General features: G+C 51.3%; 1 protein-coding gene across 1 annotated transcript in view; it reads left to right on the top strand.

Annotated features, from left to right (window-relative positions):
* LOC146196159 (uncharacterized) overlaps positions 1–23,050 on the top strand; it is a 136,886-nt gene that overhangs the window by 57,914 nt on the left and 55,922 nt on the right. Inside the window, exon 2 of the mRNA XM_084598102.1 lies at positions 2,667–2,767. The gene's annotated coding sequence lies outside the window, so the exon portion shown is untranslated. The remainder of the gene's footprint in view (positions 1–2,666; positions 2,768–23,050) is intronic.

Raw genomic sequence — 23,050 nt, 5'->3', positions numbered from 1 at the left:
GCCCTCTTTGCGCGCCTCCTCGACGTCTCTATTCAGAGCCCCCATTAAAGGGAAGCTCTTTGCGCATACGCCGTCTGTCAAATCCGCGCTCCACGCACGCGCCGCGGTCCGAGCACTCGTTGTTGGCACTCGCCGCCGGCCCCGTTTCGCTGCCATCCAACGAAGTGTGCGACGACCCGGGCGCGCAGAAAAACGCCGCGCTCCCCTTTGACGGCCCTCTTGCCGCCGCCGCCGCTATTTCCCTCCATTGTGTGCCAGTGCGGCAGAGTGCGGGCCCACTTCGGTCTGGCCGGAAAAAGGCGGCGTTTAGGCCGCTGCGGTCGGAGCTTCTGTAGAGTGCGAAGCGTCGGATCGAGGGGTCGGCCATCGCCACTTCTCGTCAATGGGGGGCGGCGAAGGCGAGAGTAGCGACCACTTTGTACTACGCGAGGCGGCCGTAATAGTAGCGGCAAGTGGAGTGTGAGTATACGCCGCCACCCTGACCGAGTTGAGCGTATAACGGGCTGCAATCTGGGGATGGCCCTAACCCGAGACGGCCATTGTTCACTACGCAGACGCCTGCTTTTCTGTCCCTGGAATGTTCGCCCGCAATGGCCGCTCTGAAAGGCCGCGCGCAGTGTTGCCTCGGCGAGAAACAGCGCGTAGGAGCAACGCGCTGGACAACTGCCGATGCCTGGTCCATAACCGAGCTTGATTGCTATGATCGCGGCGTAGACGCGCCGGCATCTCGAACTTCGTCATGTAACGGCCTTCGATATATGTGGGCCAACCGTTATCGACGGCCTGCGACGAAGATCGCTTCCCGTCAGTTGGCAGTTTGGCACAGACATTCGCGGCTGCCCTTTTGTTGCGTTCATCTGACTCCGACCAAGAAGCAAGTGCATAGCTGCCGCTACGGGTGTTCATACAGCCTTGGACCAGTCTGGGAACTGCTGTGCTCATTTGCTCACCATTTAACGAGAGCTAATCCACTCAATTATCGCTGTTGAAGTTTGTTGCATGGCCAGACAGCTCGCACCCAGAGTATGGCTATGCGAATTCGGCGGATCGCATCTTTTAACGCTAAAACTCTCGTGCCTGCTTCAGAGCCGAATCGAGTCTTGGACAATGTGCGCCTTACTCTTGATTGCCCCCCCCCCCCCCCAGATTGTGACGTCACATTCCGCTTATCCTGGCGCGGGTAATTCAAACATCTTTCACGGGGTGTCATCGGTCTGACTAGGTTAAACCACGAATGTTTGTGCCGGCGGCTTGCTGGAGTGAACGCGCTCTGCCTTTTCTGATTGTCGTTTGCGTCTGTTCGTTTCTTTGCCCTCGTTGTTTTACGAAGTGGATAATAGCAGCCTGCTTTTGTCTTAATAGTAAGCAACCAAACGCACAGAGTTTGTGAGAATATTAGTCACCGAATAAGAGATGAGTGATTATAAGCGAGTAACGAATTGCGTGTGCGCGAACGAGCATCTGCGAGACAGGAGCTGCAGGCGGGATCCATTAATGATATCGCGTCATACTCTCCTTAGGGGGGGGGGGGGGGGGGGGGGAGTTTACGTGTGCCCCTATTTAGTGTTTTTTGTTTTTCTCGCAGCTAGTTTTCACGAGTGGCTCGCTAATGAGCACTTTTTCCTCGGAACCAGAATGTCGATATTATTGAGGTACGACATATTAACTGATATGTCCTTCGCGGTGCATGAGAGCGCCTTTTTGTGAAAACTCTTGTAAAATTTTTCTGTAAATGTCTGCATCAACTCTAAACTTTTCCTGTGCACGTGCTGTTCTGTCTGTCTTCGGAAATAGTCGCCAGTCTTCCACGATTCTGTGAGAAGAGCGCATAAAAGAGTTCCGCAGTGTCGTGATAAAACCGCCACACGTGGAGGGAAATGTGACCGGCGTCGATGTCAAATGTTTGATGCTTTACTACGTGTGACTGTGATTTCGCCTTAAATCCTGCACTTAAGAAGTCTGAAATAAAGCCACAGTAAATAGGATTACTCAGGATTGTTAATCGAAATAAACGTTTTGCGTAAAAAATGATTATATTTTCGAATTTCTGAGATAAGGCAGACACTTGAAAAATTTTTTTTCGAATTTCTGAATTTCGAACATATGCGAATTAAGTAGGCGAGTGCAGCCTTCTGTATACAACTGGTTGTTTGGTTGGTTCACAGGAAGGGAAAGGCGCTGTATCTGTCTCACTTGTTTTCTGTGGACACCGCAACCGTAAGGGAAGGGAGGAAGGTGGGAGTGAAAGTGGAAAGAGAGAAAGAGGAGCCGTAGTGGAGGGCTGCGGAGTAATTTCGACCACCTGGGGATCTTTAACGTGCGCTGACATCGCACAGCACACGGACGCCTCTTTGTTTCGCCTCCATCGAAACGCAGCCGCCTTGGTCGGGTACGAACCTGGGTACTCCGGCACAGTAGTCGGGCGTCCTACCACTGCACCACCCCGGCGGGGCTGGCGGATATTTTTTTCAGCATTCTTGCGAGGCAGCGTTTCATTGCCAGTGTACTCCGCAGTCTCTACGCGGGCGAGCAATGTGCTGGTGATCCGTAAGTCGGTTAAAAGAAGAGTTAATTGTGCATTTATCATGATTAATCGCCGCTCACGTGATGCGATTGACCGGCGTTCATTATTTCCAGTCGTGTATATATTCCACATTTCTGTGCAGGAGGCCGAGGAAAGAGCTGCATGGCTTGAGGAGTCCTCCGCCATCTTTTGGGAACCGCGGCGCTGGAGCACGCACACACACCTGTGCAGCTGTGACGAAAGGTAGGCTTTTTAGTTGTTGGCCCAGTAGGCCCAAGCGTCACCACCGAGAACGTGACATGGCCAGCCATCTCCAGAAGGTTACTGGACGAATACTGAATTGGATAGGCCGTCAAAAGCCGGCTAATTTGGTTTGCTGGAATATAAAAACGCAGTATCTGTCGTACTTTTCTGGCGAGACCTAAACCGCGCGGTAACGTAAGGGAGGAAGCTGGGAGCGAAAGCGAAAGAGGTGCTGTAGTGTGGGGCTACATAGTAAACCACCTGGGAAGCATTTTTTTTTTTTTAGACGTGTGCTACCCTTTGTAGACACAAGTGTCTAAATATGATGAATTAACCAACTGGCCACTTTTTTACCATTAAGAATCTTTAACATGCACTGACATCGCACAGCGCACGGAGGCCTTGCTTCTCGCCCCTGTCGAAACGCATAGCCCGGGTTATACTGGAGCTATAGGAGAGCGGTCTCAGGATGCCGAAGTCGACTCGAACCCGACCTTGGCGGCTGCGTTTCGATGGAGGCGAAACGAAGAGGCGTCGTGTGCTGTGCGATGTCAGCGCACGTTAAAGATCCCCAGGTGGTCGAAATTACTCCGTAGCCCTCCACTACGGCTCCTCTTTCTCTCTTTCCACTTTCATTCCCACCTTCCTCCCTTCCCTTACGGCGCGGTTCGGGTGTCCACAGAGCAAGTGTGACAGTTACTGCGCCTTTCCCTTCCTGTGAACCAATTTAACTTCATTTGTCAAGTTGCGTTGGAATGCTTGTGTGTTTTTACAGGTATACATGTTCGTTTCTCCCGAGTTCGCCCCCATCAGATTGGTGGAAACGCCGCAACCGGAAGTCGAATTGACATTCGTCTCCACCAATCAGATATATGACTCGAGATCAGGGAGAAAACGACACCCCTGAAAACGACGCAAACTCGGAATACGGACCCTGTCCGTTAGCTCCGATGTGTCGACGCTCGGAGCGGCAGCGGGCACATTATAAAAACGCACCATCGTTCGTAGACACTGGTGGAGCTTCGCGGCGTCGGTGACGAAACCGGAGGCCGATCACTTGGTCGGCCGTCGTCCGGACCCTTGCGCGGCGTGCAGGAAGGCGCTCGTTGCGTTCTCTCGCGACGCTGGCTGTCGTCCTTTGCGCGTTTGTCGCTCACTCCTGGCAGTGAAGAACAGAACGAGGATGTGCTTTTGGCAGCTCGCGTAGTGCGGTAGGTATCAAATCCGTTTAGTGGGCCCGTGGACGTGTCCGACAGAGGCGTAAACGCGCGACTGTTAACGCGAATAGGTGATCGCGGTTCCATCCTTTACTTGAGCGGTTGGCGTACCCGAGCTGACGAACTTCATCCCTAAGTTGAAGATTGCCCCACGCATGGAAACACACGCAACTGTCCCAAAGAATACCATTGTGCAGAGGGCGAAGCTTTGCGCGTGCTCGGACCAGCTAGAAATCCCGTACCTGGCCTGGCCAGCGGGCCAGACTTGGGCTGCTCGGAAACCGTCTGCTTCAGGCTCGGGCCGGACAAGGATGTATTTGTCTTGGGCGGGTCGGGCTCCTCAATTTCGCAACTCTTGCGAAAGTGCTAGGCGTCTCTAATTCGCAGCAGGGAATGTCTCCTGCGTCCTCTCCGCGCGCGTGCGTCCGTTTTTGTCCCGACGTCGATCCCAGTCTCCTCCTCACTGTGAACGTATCTCCGCTAGCCGTCAGTGCACTGTTCAGTGCCGCTTTTTTTTTTTTTTTTTTTTCGCGTCTCCCGCTTCAGTAACACCGGCGCGAATGTTTAGGCATCCGTTTCGAGATTCGTACAGCGCCCATCTCCAGCGGCTGTAAGTGGTGATAAGCTGATTAGACGTTCTTCATACACGCCAAAATGGCGGACGATGAAGCTTGAATGCATCTTCCTGTCTCTTCGGCGGCCTATAAGCGAGTTATACAGGTCAAAGTGAAGCAAAACGTCGCATTCTGCGTGAAATTGGAATTCTCCTAGGCTTCAGCGCCTGCATCCCAAAGCAGGCGCTGAAGCCTAGGAGAGACGATGATTTGTGCATCGCAATCCCTCTCGTTTTCTTTTTCTTTTATTTTTTATCGCATATTCTCTGCCTAGCAGACGAGAACTGCGGCTGTTCGCGCTGAAACAGGGCTAAGGAACCTCGAAACTCGCGGGACGAAAAAGAAAAAAAGCTCCTTACCTGCAGCGGTGCCGGCGTGCGCTACGACGGTGCGTGCGCTTGCGCCTTTCACCACGGGGCCGACAAAGAGGGCCTCCCGGATAACGGGGCCGATTTTCGGGGCCCATTATACGCGCTATATATACGCGCACAGCTGGAATGCTCGCGTTGAGAGAAAGCGATGACTACGTCGGCTTGGGAAGTGTGGGAATATATGTGCGCGACCTTGCTAGCGTTGTGACGCCATGGACCTCGCTGTCCGTCCGCGACGGCATTATGCCCTCTCATTTTGAGGAGACCTAGTTTGGCCTCTTTGACCCCGCGGCTGCGTCCCAGACTTCTTTATTACGGCGCTTGTAGCGAGCGGCAAGCAGCCTTCTCCCGCTGCGTGGCTGCAAACACCACGCGCTGCTAGAGTGCAGCGCTGTAGTGAAGCCGTTTTGGGGAGGAGCGGGTTTGGCTACCCTCGTGCGCGGCGAGTTTGGCGCTGGCTTCATCTTTGTCAAACTAGGCGGGGAGGAGGCGAAAGTGGCAGCGTTCGCTTCGTGTACAACCTTTGGCCAACAGTTTAGAGCGCAGGGAGTTTGAGCGCAGGGAGTTTGACGCTGAGCCACACCGTGTGGCTCAAAATGCATTCCCAGTGTTGCAAATCTCCCGACGGTAAAATCAGAAATACAATGAACGCTAAAGCAGCACCACTATGCAAACCTCCTGGGCTCTTAAACTTTTGACAAAGACTACATGTTTCCTAGATTTGAGCGGGTGATGCAGCGAGAGGAGCTCTTTCTCCTCTCTCAGACACTCGTCGTTAATGGCTAAGCTGTGCCGATCTTGTTACTGTGTGTATACGTCCTGGTTTGGAACTCCTTGGCATGCCCCAGGCATGTTGTCGGGCGTTCGGCTTTTAGGTAAGCGATATATACTGAGGTGCACAATTCCTCCTGAAAAGGGTTTACGTTATTGGACGCTGCCGAAAGCGCCTTGCTCGGGCCTACCAATACTCCGGATCGGGTCGTGCTGTCACCGAGAAAGGTCTCGCTGTTTCACAGTGCAGTCTTGTCTCGATGTGACTGTCGCCAGTGTCCAGCGCTGCATTCCTGAGAGGCTCCTTCCTTGTAGTGGGCATTTTGCCTCAGTCTGTCTTCCTCTAGACCAACATGGCGTTGCACTGCTCGAGCGGTGCGCAGTTCGCGGTCGTTTTCGCCACAGCTCGCGGAGTGCTTCGGTCGAAGCATCGCCGTGCGGCCTTTCGTAGCCTGGAATTTCGACGTCGACCCACATATCTGCGTCTCGCATGCATGTGGCGCAGCCGACCCTCGGCGCTGGGAATAATAGCGGAGCAGCGTATAGCGCACTCCGCCCTCGCGCAGCAACGGCAGTGCGCTTGTTAAGAGCGCTTGCCCCGAAGATTGCCTCGGCAGAGCGGCTTCGCGCACTATTACACGATGCCTACAGATAAGATGCCTCGTTGACCGCCTATAGTGCGGACAAGAGAGCGAGGCTAAAGCTGATGGCACGGCTTGCAGCAACCGTCTCGTTCTGTCGCACTCTTGCACTCAAGAGCACATATTCGACGCCGACGTCGAAATGAGAGTCCCTATATCACGACGTTAAGGGTTGCTCGCACAGCCTGAGTCGTCTAGATTGCAGGGCGTTGTACTCGCGACCACGGTTAATTCTTTTTCTTAGCTGCGCCGTCTTCAAGAACACTGCATGTCGGCAGTGCGGCAGTCGAATGCCTTCGACAGCGAAAGGAGGCGTTTCCGCAACGTCTCACTAGCCGGTTTCGAAGATCATTGAAACGAAAATTAGCATATGGAAGCGAGCGGACGTTTACACGACTCGGGGATTCGGGTCAGGTTGCGGCATCTGGGCGGCATGCGCACATTGGCTTCTCTTATATAGAAGACCCGCCGCACATGCGCCTTGAAGTACCTGCGCTTTTGTCTACAGCATGTTCCGAAAGGGCGCTTCGTCAATGGCGGCGCTTCTTGTTCGCTCTTTGGCGGAATCTACATGTGAGTCCATCACAGCGGTCTTAATTAACGGTCGCCTACTGTGCATCGTCGTCGCCACCAGCAACAGCAGCCAAATTTGTCCATTGGGGCTGTCTTAGTGGTCATACTGGGTTTTGTCAGTACCTACCGTTTTCTCTGGATTCCCTTTCGTTACCACTGCACCCCTCCGACAGTCCTCGAATTGCCCGTGGGCTCCGCTATATTTACTCTGGCCATTTTTTGCCCCTTTTCGTCCCTTTCATCCTCTTTCCTCACCGCGGGGTTGCTGTGTCCCAGCAGCGTCGTCATCTGAAAAAAGGGCAGCGTAACACGCGTGTTGTAAACAAATCCTTACACTGGGGCCCTGTTGGCGTGAAATCGCGGAGTCCGTTGAGGTGTCGGGATGAGACCTCGTCTCTTTGCACATACACTGATGATGTGTGATCGCTTCTCGTAATCTTGTGAAGAGCGCCCCAATAAAATGCTCAGGACTGGTGCTCGTTCTATGCGTATATCATCTCTTCCCCCCTCCCCACTTTTATTGCGAAAGCAATACTACTCCAGGTTTCGAGCCTTCAGCGTTGCGCGGCAGTAGCCACGTACGTCTTACCTACGTGACGCTATGTCGTCACACCCCACGTGATACTAGGGTGAGAGCTGGGCTACCAACTCAAGCGGTCGGCGTAACGCGGTGGTAGCCACGTCTCACCCATGTGGCGCTGTGACGTCACACTCCACGTGACACAAAAGCGAGAGATGGGCTCCAGAGTCCCAACTCAAGCGGTCGGCGTGGCGCGGTTGAAGCTGTGGCTCAGTTGGCAGGAGCTGTCAACTTTGGTATCTCGTTTCGCATGGGACGGTTATGTCAGAATCAGCCTGCTAGGACCCTGGCATTCACGTTGACCCTATAGGCCACTAAGGCACTTTCATACGGCTTGGTTAAAACGGGGCTTTAAATGTGGGCTGGGGAAGAAGAAGGAGAAGAACGCTCGGTCTCCTGCAGCTAATGCTTTCGCTCAATATTTGGTTCAGCAGCGTTGAACTCATGTAATTTTTTATTATATTGTGCTAAGGTGGCCGCGATGTCTTATACCTTCCTTTTTCGTGTTGAGAAGCCCGCTTCATACAGTTATGGGGAACGTTTACCAATTTCGGCGCTTGATGCAACTCGTGATTCGCCTCGACGGTACGAGAGTGGCGGGATAGAGCCCTGACAGGGGGCGCAGCAGGCGGTGTCCCGTCGGGACTTCGTGGAACCATCCGAGCACCCTGCCATGCAAACTGCAGCTGTTCATCGCGTTCCCTCTTCGAGGCGGCCGTGTTGTCTCTGTGAGGAGCCGTGTCTACAGCCGCCGTGCTTGCACGCAGAGTTCTCTGAAATTCCTTGCTTTCGCGCGTTCCGAGAGCGGCGAGCTCGTATTTCATGCCCTACTCGAATACATTCTTTTTGTTTGTGTGGCCGCGGTGGTGGCGGCGGTGCAGAGCATTTCTTTCGCGAGGATAGAGGAGACTTCACTTCTCCGCTTGTTTCGTGGTCGGAAGAAAGACGACTGTCTCGCCTTGGGAGGCCCGAGCAGCGGCTGGGATCGCCAGCTTGAGGTTGTCCATCGGTAGAGCTCTTCAGACTGTCTCGTCAGCACTGTACGTCAGAGAGAAACTGGATACTGGCGTGGCTTTCGGGGACTGTATAGTTCATCATGTAGTCCAAAGTAAACAGGCTTCGTCTGGCTTGCACGTAGACAACGCACGGCGGGAATGACGAGCGGTTGTCCTGCGGAAGAGGCGCACCCCAATCTCTGGAGAGTAAAGTTCTTGTACGACGTACCACGTTAGCTGTGTAGAGTGCATACCGCAGTCTATAGTCTTCTAGGTTCGACATTTTCATATAGTGTTCAGCAGACATCTTCAACCGTGGCCATTGGATACGCGTTTATAAGGCACGCAGCTTCCCGCGCACGAAACATACATGGTTGGCCGTTCACTACGGAAACCTTCGCGACCGACACCTGCCATCTCCGAAGATCTGCAGGTTGCCTCTGTGTTCCACCCTTCCTTCATTTTTCGTCGTCGCTTCAGTCAGGGCACGTCCTCCTTGCCTGAGTTCTTTGTTTACTTGTGCGTTGGTCGCGCTTTTAATTTCGGATAGACACCTTTCGGGAACTTCGAGGAATTCTCTGGCAACGCATCTCTTTCATTTATTTAATGACATGACGTTAAGAATCTTCGGTTCTTCTGTGGCAGAAAGTCCGGCTTTGTTGGCCGATAGAGAAGAATGCTGATTGGTCAATGGGCCTTCGAGGGAATGGAGACGACGCCTTTGGTCTAGATTGAAAGTGAAATGCTTTCTGAAGCGCCTTTTTCCCCGCATCCCTAGAAGTAGTATATTCTGGGGACCCTGCCCGGCACGATGCGCGCATGCACGGAGAGTCCATATCACAGCTTTGCGTGTGCAGGGAATCTTCGAACTGCACGACGTCGTCGCTGTGGTATTCTGCAAATTGCAGGGTTTTAGCACGGCGTGCTCCGCCTCGCGTTACCGTTTGACGCGCATACCGCGAGCTGTCACGGCGCGTGCGCGGCGCCAGGTGCTGCACTTTATGCTAAAACTCCCTTTGAAGTAAAAAATAACGTTCGCCTGCTGGAAGGAAGGGGTCCGAGGGCGCAGGGAACTGGCAACTGCTTGGGCCTGTAATCTGCATGTGTCCTGCGCAATGGCTGCTGTGACAGTTGGAGAAAAGGGGTTTCTTTGTCGAGGATAACGCCAAAAGTCTCACTTGTGGGGCGAAAGTGTTTTTGGGCTCATGGTGAATATCTAGCGTCTGTGAGATGTGTCCGCGAGATTCTGCGAGATGTTATGTTTCAGCGATATTGTTCGAGATTCCGCGAGGTCTCAATAAGTGCTGACGTCAACAACTTCCCCGGTAAGGACGTCCCACTAGGTTCTGACGACGAAGAAAGTAATACAATTATAGCGAGTACACTGATTTATAATTGGTTAAACTGATTTATTTATAGGAAGGAAAAGGCGGGGTAACTGTCTCACTTGATTTCTGTGAACACCTACAGATTGATTTATAGGAAGGGAAAGGCGCGGTAACTGTCTCACTTGTTTTCTGTGGACACCTCAACCGCGCCGTAAAGGAAGGGAGGAAGGTGGGAGTGAAAGTGGAGAGAAAGAGGAGCCGTGGTGGAGGGCTACGGTGTAATTTCGACCACCTGGAAATCTTTAACGTGCGCTGACATCGCACAGCACACGACGCCTCTTCGTTTCGCCTCCATCGAAACGCAGCCGCCGAGGTCGGGTCCAAGCCCGGGTACTCCGGCACAGTAGTCGGGCGTCTTACCACTGCACCACCCCGGCGAGGCATAACGAGTACACAAACACGCAAGATAGAGAAAGAAGGGAAGAGGTAGACGGAAGAGCAAGAATAGAAGGAGAAAGGGCTTTCGCCATTAACGTATTAAGCGAAGATAAGCGCAATACTTTAAGTTTCATTGTTTTCATTTCTATTTTTCTTTCAGGCTCCGAAACTGCGAACCCTTTCGCCGGGTCTTGTCTGGGCTTTATTGATCCGTCGTTGTGTGTTGTGGGCGGCTGGATCTGGTTTTCATATGAGCGCAATTCACGGCGCGTGTTTGCGAACAAAGCAGTCCCTGCCCGGTGGAGTGAAGAGTGGTGGTGATGAAGCCTTGCTCGTGCACCACACAGCGAACGCTGATGCCTGAGCAGACCGTGCACAGGGGGGCACGTGTGGCTGCAGTTCTCGAGGCCCCACAAGGGCGAGCCGTTGTTCGCGCGCAGGCGCGCACAGAACTGCTCGAGCTTGTGTTTGTGGCCTGGCAGCGTGTATAACACGACCCCTCATAGCGCTTCATCGGCGACTGTATGCGCGGTCGTGCCGTGGTGCGTGGATGTCGGGTTTCAGAGCGGTGAACGGCCAATGTTGCGACAGAATGGCATTGACACCGCTGCCTCTAATTACGTATTCGCCGGAAGACATCACTTTCTGTCGGCGGGAGCCGACAAAATATGCGGTACTGAAATGGTGGATGCAGGCATTGTTCTCTTGAAGCTTTTTTCTTTTTTTCTTTTTACCATGCCTGTACGTTACCGGTTAGGGCATTTGTAGCCCAGTTTTGCACCTGAAGCTTCCAAAACAAATAAGCTCTTTCCCGAAAGAGCTTCCACCTGCCGTATATATTCCAGTTACTCATGACCGCCGCCATCTTGTTGCACTTTCACTTCGGCCAGTGCAAGAGGCGAAAACTTGGTAAGCTCTAGTAGCGTGCTTTTGCAAAATGTATAATAGGGAGAGGGCAGCGAGCACCGTGGCACTGATAACTGATACGAAGCTACACTCTCTCATGAATGGGGGTTCTTATTTGAACCACGTGTTCTTCGGACTTCTTTCCTCAAGGCAAGAAGAGGAGGGCGGCTGTTAGCGTGGTTTTCCTGTCTGAAATGATCTTGCAGAAGGGTGGGATTTTCTATATAAACGCGCACTTGGAACTTCGCTTGACGCTATGTAATGTCCCCAGGCTGGTCCTCGCAGCTTAGCAGGTGTTCTCCGTGCGTTTCCTGATGCCGTTACGGTTTGTAGTATAAAATATAGTAATAAGTTGATGCCACAGCAGCGTGACGCTGCAGAGTGAGTGACAACCGGCGCAGTCACATGTCGGAAACTCGTATTGCATGCGTGCATTGAGTGGCTGTTAGGTTCACACATTAGTTCTCTCTCTCTCTCTCTCTCCTCAGGGTTGAGAGAAGTGCGCTTATACGCTCCATTGTCGTATCGCTCTATCTCCTAGAATGCTCGTCCCCTCTGCATTCTTGAAGCTTACACGAAATGGTTCATCTTAAGCGCGCCAGGCATTGTTGCGCGTTCGGCATTGTGCTCTGTTCGAGCATTTGCGCGGAGTCCTTTGCCACGGTGTTAGAAATTCCTATTCACCAGAGGCGGTAAACGAGGCGCCAGACTACAGCAAGCTATGGGCACGTACTGCAGCACTGTTTGTACTATGTGTAGCGATGAAAGGAAAGGAACGCATCAATTCCTCTCTAGGGAAGGACGAGAGGGAGCGGCAGTTCTCGGCCAAGTGAAGTGTCCAGCGTGCAGCTCTCCTTCCTGTATGCCAGAGGTCGGCTTTTCGCGGCACCTACTCGTGGCACGCAGTGTCTTGCGGGGTGGGAGACAGCACGCAGCCAGTAAGCGTGTCGGTACGTCTGAAGTCATTCGTATGCACTATGCACTGTTCTCGGCTGCTCGGATGGCCGCGATAACAGCTATCACCACCACCAGCAGAGGAGCCTTGACTGCACCCACTGCCTGTCCCTTATTTCTCCAATTAACGCAACCTGTGCCAGCTGCGACCCTCTTGTCGCCCAAAACTCAACCTCATCCACCCAGGTAATTTTCTGCCGCCCCCTGCTACGCTCACCTCCCCTTAGAATCCGTTCCATTACCCTTAATGGAACCATCGACTATCGGCCTTAGATGTCCTGGCCGTGTTTTTGTTCATTTCGGCTAGAATGCCAACAGCCCGAGTTTGTTCCCTGGCCCACTTTTTTCTCTTCCTTTCTTTTAAGCTTGGACATTGTCCTGAAGTCAAGTAGAACCCTTTTGTTAGCCTCCACGTTAAAGCCGCATAGCTGAGTACCGGTGAAGTGCAGCCGTTATATATACTTTCCTTTTGAAGGGGGCTCGCAAACTGTCATTCATGATATCAGAGCGGCAGCCAAATGCGCTTCACTTTAATTGTTCTTTTCTTACAATTTCACTCTCTTTGTCAGAACCTGCGGTCAGTCCATACCCGGCATTCCCTTACTTCCGCTGCCTTGCTACTTATCGTAAACTGTTCTCTCGCGAGACGGTTGAAAATTCCTGTAGTTTACTGTGCACATTAATCTTTAGACAGACCCACCTTTCTGGTTTGCATCTGCAGGTCACTAATCCTGCTTTGCAAATTGCTCTCCAAGTTGCTTAACAATTAAGGCACAGTCCTGAGCTAATCGCAAAATACCAAGGCATTCTGCGTTAACTCCCGACTTTTCCCAAACAGGTCTCAGTGCGTCCTATAGACAGGCGGTGTACAGCACACGTGGCCCCGTGTTTCCCTAGCACTATAGTTATTGGGATTTTATTGCTTCCTTTATGGAGGGCTGTTATTTATGCAGCCGTTATATAGGTATCGAACTTTTAAATATGACTTATACCCTGGTTCCGCAGAGCCTGCGTGACTGTTGGCTACTGACTGTCGACTGAATTATGCCTCCTTGCAAGCTTTGGAGACTGTATATGTATATCGGTCGATTATGTTTTGCGCATTTATCTGTTCCCTAATGCATAGAAAGGAGTATGGCGCGCTGTCGAGTAGCCTTTATGAAAGCCTGCCTGATCATGTGGTTGGTTCAAGTGTAAGCGTGTCCTGATTTTATAAGTTGTTGTCTTGATAGATATTTTGTAAGCAGCGGCAATATCCAATGAGTCTATAGGTTTTCGAGTCCTTGGTGATCATTTTCTAATGATTAAGCTAACGTATGCGTTCTTCCAATATATCGGTACGCTCGAGGTCACAAGACATTGCGTATGCATATGGTAGCCAGTTTTCCTAACGTAATCTTCCCGCACTCGATCCTTTAAGAGACCTGCTCTTGCGACAGTCTTTCCTGATCGTCGTCTGCTACCTTCCCTGTTTGCGTTGGTTCTAAAGGTTTGTCTACCTCCTCCTTGATTGCCGGCTGAAAATCCAATTCTTCTCCACTACCGCTTCTCTCATTATCTTCCCGATTACTTCGGCTTATGTACAGATTTTGTATAGAACTCCTTGCCTAGCTCCGTTAGGTATACTTATGAAAACTACGTGGCCCTTGTATGTTGGTGCTTAGTTCATGCTATTTTTACCTGTGCATGTACAGATTCGTCTTTACCGTTTATAACGTTGTTCATAGAACATGCTTTGTTATCAGCATGTTATACTTATGCCAGTTATCTTGCGCCGCCTACTTATTATTTTTGATTGATGTACCAATTGTACACCGTCTGTAGAGTTACAGTCGAAGGGAGCCAACGGCCACTGACTCAAAGGTAACCATATCAAAGTTAAGTAAGAATTTAATCGTGCAAATAATTGGTTAGAAAGTAGAAGAAAAAACAACCACGCGTCGTCGATATAGGGATGAACTCATCCTTTAGCGTTTCTCAGATATTTCGTCTCCTGGAAGAACTTACCGGTATTATTTCTGACTGTCCCATTGTTTACTTATAGTGCCGACTCCATTATGATATTAACGTCCTCTGCATGATAAATGAGGCCGTCTTGGGTAAAGCGGAGTATTTTCCCCGTCTATTTCACTCGTATACTGATTTGTTGATAGACCCTATTCCTCGTCTCTCCCGTTCCAATGTTCAAGCCTAGGTTCGCCAGATATACCCCTGCGGCATGTCCGCTCCCGTAAGCGAGCAGCCAGTCTTCCCGTAGACTATGCTTCCAAAGAATGCACGAACCAGCAGCGCACGCCGGTGGCGATAGAGCGATGTGCCTCGTACTGGACCCACGAAGAGCGCGTGCTGGCAGTGTGTCAGCGGTGGTGGGTGCATTGTTGCAAATAGAGGGGAACGAGCCCGCTGCTTTCCCGTCCAAAATAAGCTTCGGCCCCTGCATGTGCTTGCTGAATCTCGAACGAGTCTGGGTGGCGCAAGGCGCGGATATGTGTGCGTAGTGCAGTGGACGGACACTGGTGTCTTTGCTGTTCAGTGGGATTTTGCAATTCGGACAGCGTCGTCGTGCGTTCGCCCGCTCACATATGTGGTGCTGCCGTCAGCAGACGCCGTACGAAGTTTGTTCTTGTGGCAAGCCGCGGGCACGCATACGACGACGAAGGTGCCGATCGCTACGGTTCGTGCTCGGTTTATTTTTAAGCATTTGTAAGTCTAGTATTGCCTTCCTCACTCAACGCGCCATTTCTAACGGCGGTTGAGAGCCACCAGCCACTGGCATACGCGGGCTCGGCGCATGCAGTACTGGTTAGTGCGTGGTGTGGGCCTCTCACAACTCTTCGTTTGGCTCTCATATTTCTTCTCCCTGGAAGACGGCGTGAGGTTTCTGTCCCAGACTGAGGCGAGCATTCAGCGAGTCAAACTAAAGGAACTCGACATTGGCTTCTCGAGCCATCATTGGCTGTAGAGCCTTGCGAATCGCAACAGCGGCGTTAGCCAAGCATACGTAACTATATCAGACGCGCCGCTTTCGGCGCTGTCTTGGCTTTGGGAGTCGCCATGCAGCTGGCTGCTTTGCCGTGCAGTGGCGAGTCTGTGGCGCGTGCACGCTGTGCGCGCGCAACACGTTATCTTTACGGCTGTGTTATTGTACATAGTGCATGTTAGGCAGCGCAGCCAGTCCCAGATGAGCATGCAGTATACGACCGGATCGACTTTAGCCCCACTGGGCGGCCGTCCCTCGTCGTGTGTTTTGTGCTTCCCTTTATTTCTGTGCGGCATCTGTTGGGAGGGGATCGAGCGGCAGCAGGAGTTCGCTCACGGCGGCGCTGGTTGCCCTGCGTGGGTTAGCTGTATCGCTTGCATCGTCAGCGTCGCGGGGTCCGATTTGCCTTCCCGTTGTCGTATTTTTAGGGCTAGCGTGTATACGGTCGCGTAATACGATTTAGCAGCTGGCTCTGTGAAAGGGCTTCTCTTGCGTTACCGAAAAGATTTGCGCATAACCGACGCAGTCTTCGTTTGGGGGCCGCCAGTTCGTGGGCGCTCCTCATGCGCGAGGTACTCAGAAAACACAGACAGCGCACTGCTATAGGGCTTCCTTTCGCTTTCCAGCTCAGAAGTCGTGGCTCTGGTTTAGCTCACTGTTTATCTCCTCGTAAGGAAATCACGCCAGTTTCCTTTGTGCGCCTTCGAGCATAGACGCACAGAAAGAAACGCTGGACGAAATCTCCATGACAACATTGGAATTACCGGGATCACTGTTTATATTTATTTTTGCGTGGTAAGTTTTCGCATTGCGGACACATATAGATAGGCCTTAATCATTCATTATTGTTTCATATTTTTTTTGTTTCGCTTAAAGTATTTGTTTTTCTTGGCCGGGTATGTTTTTGTCGCCGATCTGTCGTTCTGATAGCTTTAAATGCATCTAGTCTATAGGCCACATTCTTTGTGAGTGCCCGATATACAGTGAGGAAAGGCAGTGCCTGTGCCGTTCGCTGGAACATCTAGATGGACGCCCATTGAGTGAAACTAAGATTTTGGGTCCCTGGCCACGGCGATCGTCTGCGGCGAAGGCCTCCCAGGCACTGCTCCGCTTTATGAGAACCACAGGCGTAGTCGAAAGACTATGAGTTTGCTATGATATGACTGTGACGTGATGTGATGTGGTGCTTAATGTGACTGTATTAACTTCAACTATCCCTCTCTCACAACTTTTATATCCACTCACCCCCTTCCCCCAGTGCAGGGTAGCAAACCGGTTGCTTTTACTGGTTAACCTCCCTGCCTTTCCTCCTCATCTTCCTCCTCCTCCTCCTTGAGCACGTTGCGTTCTTATACGCATGTGGATGCCTTATGTAAAGTCAGGTGTGTGCGAACACTGTTTGAAGGGGTTTAACGGCGACAGTGAGGTGCATTTTCTGTGTCTCTTTCCTCCTGTCGCACAGGATCTGCTTCACTTTGTGGGCATATACGTACTGCTGATGCTCAACGTTGAATGGGCTGCTTTTTGTCCTCGTAGTTGCGAAGATCGAGTCCGTGGCACTGACCTTACCATCTCCCCTTCTTCTTACCCCGTCGTCATTTGCCCAGCTCTCTTCTCATCCCGCTCTCGAAGCTCGCCGCTCATCTCGCCCTGGGAGACACCAGGCATTTCGCGCTCGCCTTGTCTCGGTCGCAGCGTCACACACGATGGCCATCGGCCACGCTTGCGCGAGCTGGCCCGCGCCTGCCCCGCCGCTTTCCGCATTGCGCTGCCAAACCTCCCTGAGCATTTTCCCCCTATTTCTCTGAAAGGACATTGACTTTCCAGCCGTATACTTTCTCTTTTGGGCTCAGTGTAGTGAAGCTGAATAGTTCGCTTCAGTTTATTTGTTTCAACGTCCCCAGCCATAACGAAGTGCGCGTTGTGTAATTTCTGCATATTTTTCGAGGCGCTTGCTCGCTTGGCTCTCACGGCATGCACCTTCTAAAGCAGACATCAAACATCACTTCCGGAGCATTAACACACTGCAATACATATGGTTGTTCAGGTGGATGGTATATACCCGTCTCTTTGTTGTGTATGTCTCAGTGCGGAAGTAATATACCGGGCACGAGGCATGGCCCGCTTCGCCTTTGGTACAGCAGAGCACTGTACACGGGACCTTGTTCTGCCGTGGCAACGCCCTCTGTACTGATTGGTTCGGCCACGGCGCTGTCGGCTGCTCGGCAGCGAAAATACGAGGACGGCCGCGAAAGCAGTCGCGCGCGCGCGACCGTATTTCCACGGGGTTAGGAATTGCAGTTTCCCACCGCGGAGTTGGTATTTGGTGCGCTTAATTGCTTTGGAAGTATAGTGCCCCTCTGTCTTTTCTTGTCCTTCACGAGAGCGCAGTAGTCGGCCATATATTGATCTTTCTGGCCGACCTATCTCCCTTCGAAATCAGTGAACTCGTGTAAATATAACATATCTATTGCTGGCTTGAATTCTCCCCAGCTGCGCTATCGGTTTTAGGGAATTTATCAGCCGAGTTTTCAAGCGATCGATCACCTCCTCGCCTACCCGCAGAGCATGCATGTCGTATACGTGTCGCTGCGATGACGTCTAACCGAAGCTCGAGGGGTTACATCGACTTGACATCCCTCTGTGTAATGTGCGACTCAAGTCTGGACTCTCCACCAGACATCCTGTTGACTTTGCGACACCCTCGTCACGCTTTCTGTGTGATATACCTCTGTTTGCTGCTAAATAGGCGCCTTGGGTCAACGGGATATGGGCATAATTTACGGACTTGCGGCTATTCGTACGCCAGCTCGTTTCCATCAGCTGGCGGCCGCTCGTGGTTTTAACGGAGTGCGTATGCAAACGAGGCTCATTTCGCCGGCTCTGAGGGGCTCCATTGTGCGGGCGTCTCCCATGTTGCCGGGCACAAATTTTCCTTGGGCGCCGATTAAAAGCGACCTCGCGTCGTGGTGCCGCCAAGCGCTGAGATGGCATCTGCGCGTGGAGGCAGCCGTTGTCTTGGCTCCGGGCCTTCGCCGTATGTTTTATTGTCATTGGAAAGGCGGCCAGGGAACCGACCAAAGAAGTCTGGTGATGGTCGGCTGCACGCGAAGCCGTGTGAACCAGGGCCGAACTGTTCTCAGGGAGAGATAATGTGGCCGATAGCGGGAACCGCGCCTCGTCGAGCTCCCTAGTTGCCAGACTCTTGTGATCGGTTTTTGTTGGTCGGCTGTTCTTCTCTTAAAAACTGCGCCCTATCTAAGTACAGGTGTAGTGCATTTGTCTCGCCACACTGATGTCACTTGTATAGCGTAAAAAAAAAAAAAAAAAAAAAAAAGCAATGGATAATCGCGGTTCCCTGACCCCATATTTGCAGCAGCGGCGAAAGGGCACGGAATGTTGGTAAAGGTCAACAGGGCATGCCTTCGTCCGGCAGCGAGCGAAACGCAGCGGTGGCTGCCACAACAATAGGCGCTTGCTCGTGCTGTGTCTTCACGGCGGTTGTTATAAGATACTGTTTATTTCATGTTTTTTCCAAAACATGGGGAGATGAAAGAAAAAGCTGCTGAACAGCAGCTTGACAAGCTTTTACCCCCCGTATTCACACAGACAGCAGCAGAACGCACAAAAAGACGTGTCCATACAGATCACCCATACAGAAATCATACAGTGATAAATCTATACAGTACTAACGCAATGGGAATTAACCATAACCTCCATGAAACCCACACGCTGACAGCATACATTCACGCTCAACATGGTAACGCTCCTTTTTTAAAGTGGTCGCCCATCTCCTATTGGAGCTTTCAAAGAACGAACCAACCGGGGTCCCGTCAAACGTCCCCGCCTATCTCGGTCCGACGTGGATGGAGATATTTTTACACTCAAACGGTACCGAAGGCCTGGTCTTCCCGGCATCGCGAATCCGGCTATTCCCCAAATCGTGACCTCGGCAGCGGCGCCAGACGGGGAACTCAAATAGATTAAGCAAAGAGAGCGGAGGCTGACGGAAAAGATGCGACGGTGAAGAGCAGAGTGAAGGCAAGAGCGGCGGCGTACAGAAGTGGAAGAACAGTGACATGGATGGAAGAACCAGAGGAAGAGCTTCCTCCGCCGGCGCCGTGGATTGAGGCGAAAATAACACATCTACCTCCTTCGAGAGACTGATAATATCTCCTCGCTGCAGAGAGAGGACCGAGCACGCCTGGGCACCGCCGCCCTGTACGGGTATACGCGCCTTCTATGGGCGCAAGAGGGGCCCCGGGTGCATGCGGCCTCAAGAGGACGTCGTTTCTTGCCGCGCATCGCTCCGACAGTGCATGCGAGTGCCACTTGGGGCAATAAATAGCGGCGATAGCAGTAGCTGATAGAACGTACGTAGAGCAGAGAAGAGGCGACCGACCAGGAGATGCGTGTGCGTCAGTGTCCGCAACACTTCCCCCGCACGTATCGTTTATTCCTCGTTTCGAACTGGACGTGTACTGTTACACAGAGCAAAACAAGTTCTTGCTGCTTGCCCGACCGAGGCAACCTTCGGAAACGGGCAGCAGCGGCAGACGAGTGCTAAAGTAAGGGTGTGTAGACCAAAGCTATTGAAAGTGCACTAAACGAGCGTTGTGTACCGAGTCCGTGTATAAAGAAATTGTTAGGGGTCAACTTAATGTGCCTTTGAGAAGAGCTATACCGGTCCTCGGATGAGAATGAAGCCTGTGAAAGACGTCTGCGCAGGGCCAGATGCTCAGTCTGCGCCTCCATGAAGACCAGAATATGGGGAAAGAGTATGGCAGAGTCAGTAATTAAGCCTCAGCTGGAGGCGAAAACCGCGCGAAATAGGCTGTTGTTTTACGCGGAGCAGCGCCACCTCTTAGAACGGCTGGTAGTACAGGTGCCGATGAACTCGGCAACCATGCACTTTCTTTGGAGCCGTCGATTCTTTCTCGCTCTGGATCTTAGTGGCTATAGTTTGACCTCTGACCGGTACTCAAAGAGGCAGTGACCGGCAATAAAAAATTAATTTTAAAATCTCGGCAGTCGATTTACGCTACCGACGTCCTGAAATGCGGTAAAGGCCGTATCGCCGCCGTTTTCATATGAATGTCAGTGTAGCCTGTCATCTGGGATCCAGCCCATCAGTGTCGACGTGCCCGCGTTTTAATTTGCGATTTTAAAGAGCAGAGCGACTATAGACAAGGACAGAAGGAAGACGCACAGAGACAGGCGCTGACTTACAACTGGTGTTTATTGATTGAAACGTGTAAGTAAATAGATCAGGCTAACAACAAAATGAAAACATATAGAGGGGAAAAAAAAACACTAATGATGCGGAATAATCACTTGCTTGCAGCTAGAAATTAGAATTCTTTTGTTGGCAACGCTAAGGAGGGGCTTTGCGCGGGGCTTTGCGCGGCTTGAGTGATTTCCGAGTATACTTTTTTCGATGCCTACTTACGACGTTTGTTTGATGTATGGCTGACAATCTTTGCTTTCACAGTCTCTGGAGTCTGGAGTGTATGCCGAGATGCCTTTTAACTGCATCGAAAGCATTGTTGTTGTGTTCCCTTAGGCGCGCTCGTTAAAGGATCTGCCCGTCTGGTCGGCGTACCGTTTACCGCGTGATAGTGGGTGGAGTAGATGAGACTTTCTAATTGGCACGCTACAAAATGATCCCCATTCTTTATGGTGGACTTTTGTGGCATGAATTCGGCGCTAAGTCTGCACAATTTCCCAGACTTCCCACAATTTCCCAGACGAGCAATTCATCGAGGTATCGTGCCTTACAAGGCGATCGGTTTGATGGTTAAAACTATATCCTCTATAGAGTGAAAGCTTGATTTGTTTAGAGCGGTATAGCCTGATTTAGCCCCGGTGCCCTCAACCAGCTTAGAATGTGATGGTGCAAACTGAAGCAGCGGTCTGATGCTTCGCGGTTCATAAGACCAGCAAATATTATTTGGAATAAAGGTGAGTCTGAGATCAAGACATCGAATCGCGTCATTTTCAGGAGCTTAGCGAGTCGACGTGAGCGGATGACGACACTGAACAGAAATATCTCGAATTTGGTGAATGATGAAGTCATTGACATCGGTGTCTAACAGAACAAGAAAATCATCAACAAGCCGAAAAACGTGGGAAGCTTCTGACCCTTCCAACTGTCGTTGGAGCCTTATTTCTTTTTGTGCGAGTAACATATGGCTCAGCGCGGGCACTATAATGCATGAACCTATGCACACTCGTATATATAGGTTGACTTTAAATACACTTGAAGCATTTCAAAGAACCCTGTGACGGAGAGGCCTGCCTCATTTGGGAAGGCAGCAACGCCATCCATGCTTGTCGATCCATCTTCTCAACAAAGTAATAACAAACGCTGCTTACACACCGCACATACTTGACAAGTGGTTTCTCCGAAGACACGAAACACTCAAACACAACATATGCACGCACTGTCAGGAACAGTGTACAGCAGACCTAGAACATCTTATATGGCAATGTCCATCGTTTTCACAAGGAAGAAACAAAATTACGCATATTCCACACGACGACATGCCCACATTAGCAGGTCAGGTTATATGAAGCACCGAAATACAACACTCCATTGCTACATACGGCAGTGAGAGCGGCCTGCTTCGAGTAGTGTGAGAGAGGTCGACTTAGAGCGCGAAGATCGGCTGCATGGCAAGCAACAAGCAACAGCTTGAAGAACCGTTAAGACGAAGAAGTTACACTCCCATCCCTCCTAACTCCCCAAGAACCCAAACAGCGGCCGAGAGCCATCCCTTCCTTTCAATAAAGGCTTCATTCATTCATTCTTCGATGTACGAAAACAGCTCATCATGCGGCAGTGAATAATAAAGATAGCTGACGCCAAGTGAGCAAGCCTTTAGTTCTCTGTTCTTATGTGCTTTTAAAACCTCTATTATGTGTTTTTTTATTCTTTTTACCAGATGTGGGTCGTCTAAGGTCAATGAAGTAATAATCCTCGTAAAGGTACAGCTACTGTTTTTTGCAACGTGCCGGTCTCGGATACGATTACACGGAAGAGATCGACATTCCGGCTTGTGGGTCATTGCGCTAAAGAATAGCTCTAAAGTGAGTGCTTTACTTTGTCAATTGAATATCTCAGCACGTCTTCGTGGCTTTAGCCTTGGCCTTAGCCAACGAGACTTTATTTGCTGCATAAAGGACGACAGAATAGATTCGCGACCATATAGTTCCATAAAGATGCGACAGGAGCACTACGAAACCTCCTCCTTTGTCCCCGGAAGCAAGCGCGCTGCGAATGATTGAAGTCACTAGGTATTTACAGCGTATAGGTACGCATCGGATCCATCGGACACACTCCTGTCTGATACGGCGGTGGGTGCCAGTCTGGATACCTGCCTCATCATGTCCAGAAGTTCTGCTCGCGACCTCTTGGGTGCGGTGGCGCACTTTGATCCGTGGAATAGACGCGACGTACCTATATGGACAGTGAAACGTTCCCTGCGTTGTGGACGACGTTCTCCGCCTTGAGCTTTTTCTCAGGCTGTGAGGCATGCACGGAGCTGAAGGCATGTCTTTTGCCAAATAAAATCCTCAGTAGAGTTCGCCAGATCGGATAATTTTATATCTTCGTTGCGGCCAGGTGTCGTAAAGCTGGAAGTAGATGTAGTGCCGGTTCTTCTTCAAAATGGCACACCAGCTCGTCCAAGCATCAGTTCGAACGAGTTATTTTGCGAAACCGGCCGGTGAGGGCGTATTGTGCTCTTTTTTTTTTTTTTTTTTGTCCTTAATAAAAGCTTTGTTTTCACTTAAATCGACGCATGCCAACTTGAGTTTGTTCTGAGCGAATCCCGTTATTTAAATACGGCTTCGACAACCGTGCAAGAAGGAATGGCGCAGCGATTGCTCCCGCATTGGACACGTTCCACGGTCG

The sequence above is a fragment of the Amblyomma maculatum genome, chromosome 3 (assembly GCF_055883805.1).
Source record: "Amblyomma maculatum isolate TAMU_Amacu chromosome 3, ASM5588380v1, whole genome shotgun sequence".
Taxonomy (NCBI): domain Eukaryota; kingdom Metazoa; phylum Arthropoda; class Arachnida; order Ixodida; family Ixodidae; genus Amblyomma; species Amblyomma maculatum.
The sequence above is the reverse complement of the archived record's forward strand: the minus strand, read 5'-3'. Positions and strand labels throughout refer to the sequence as shown.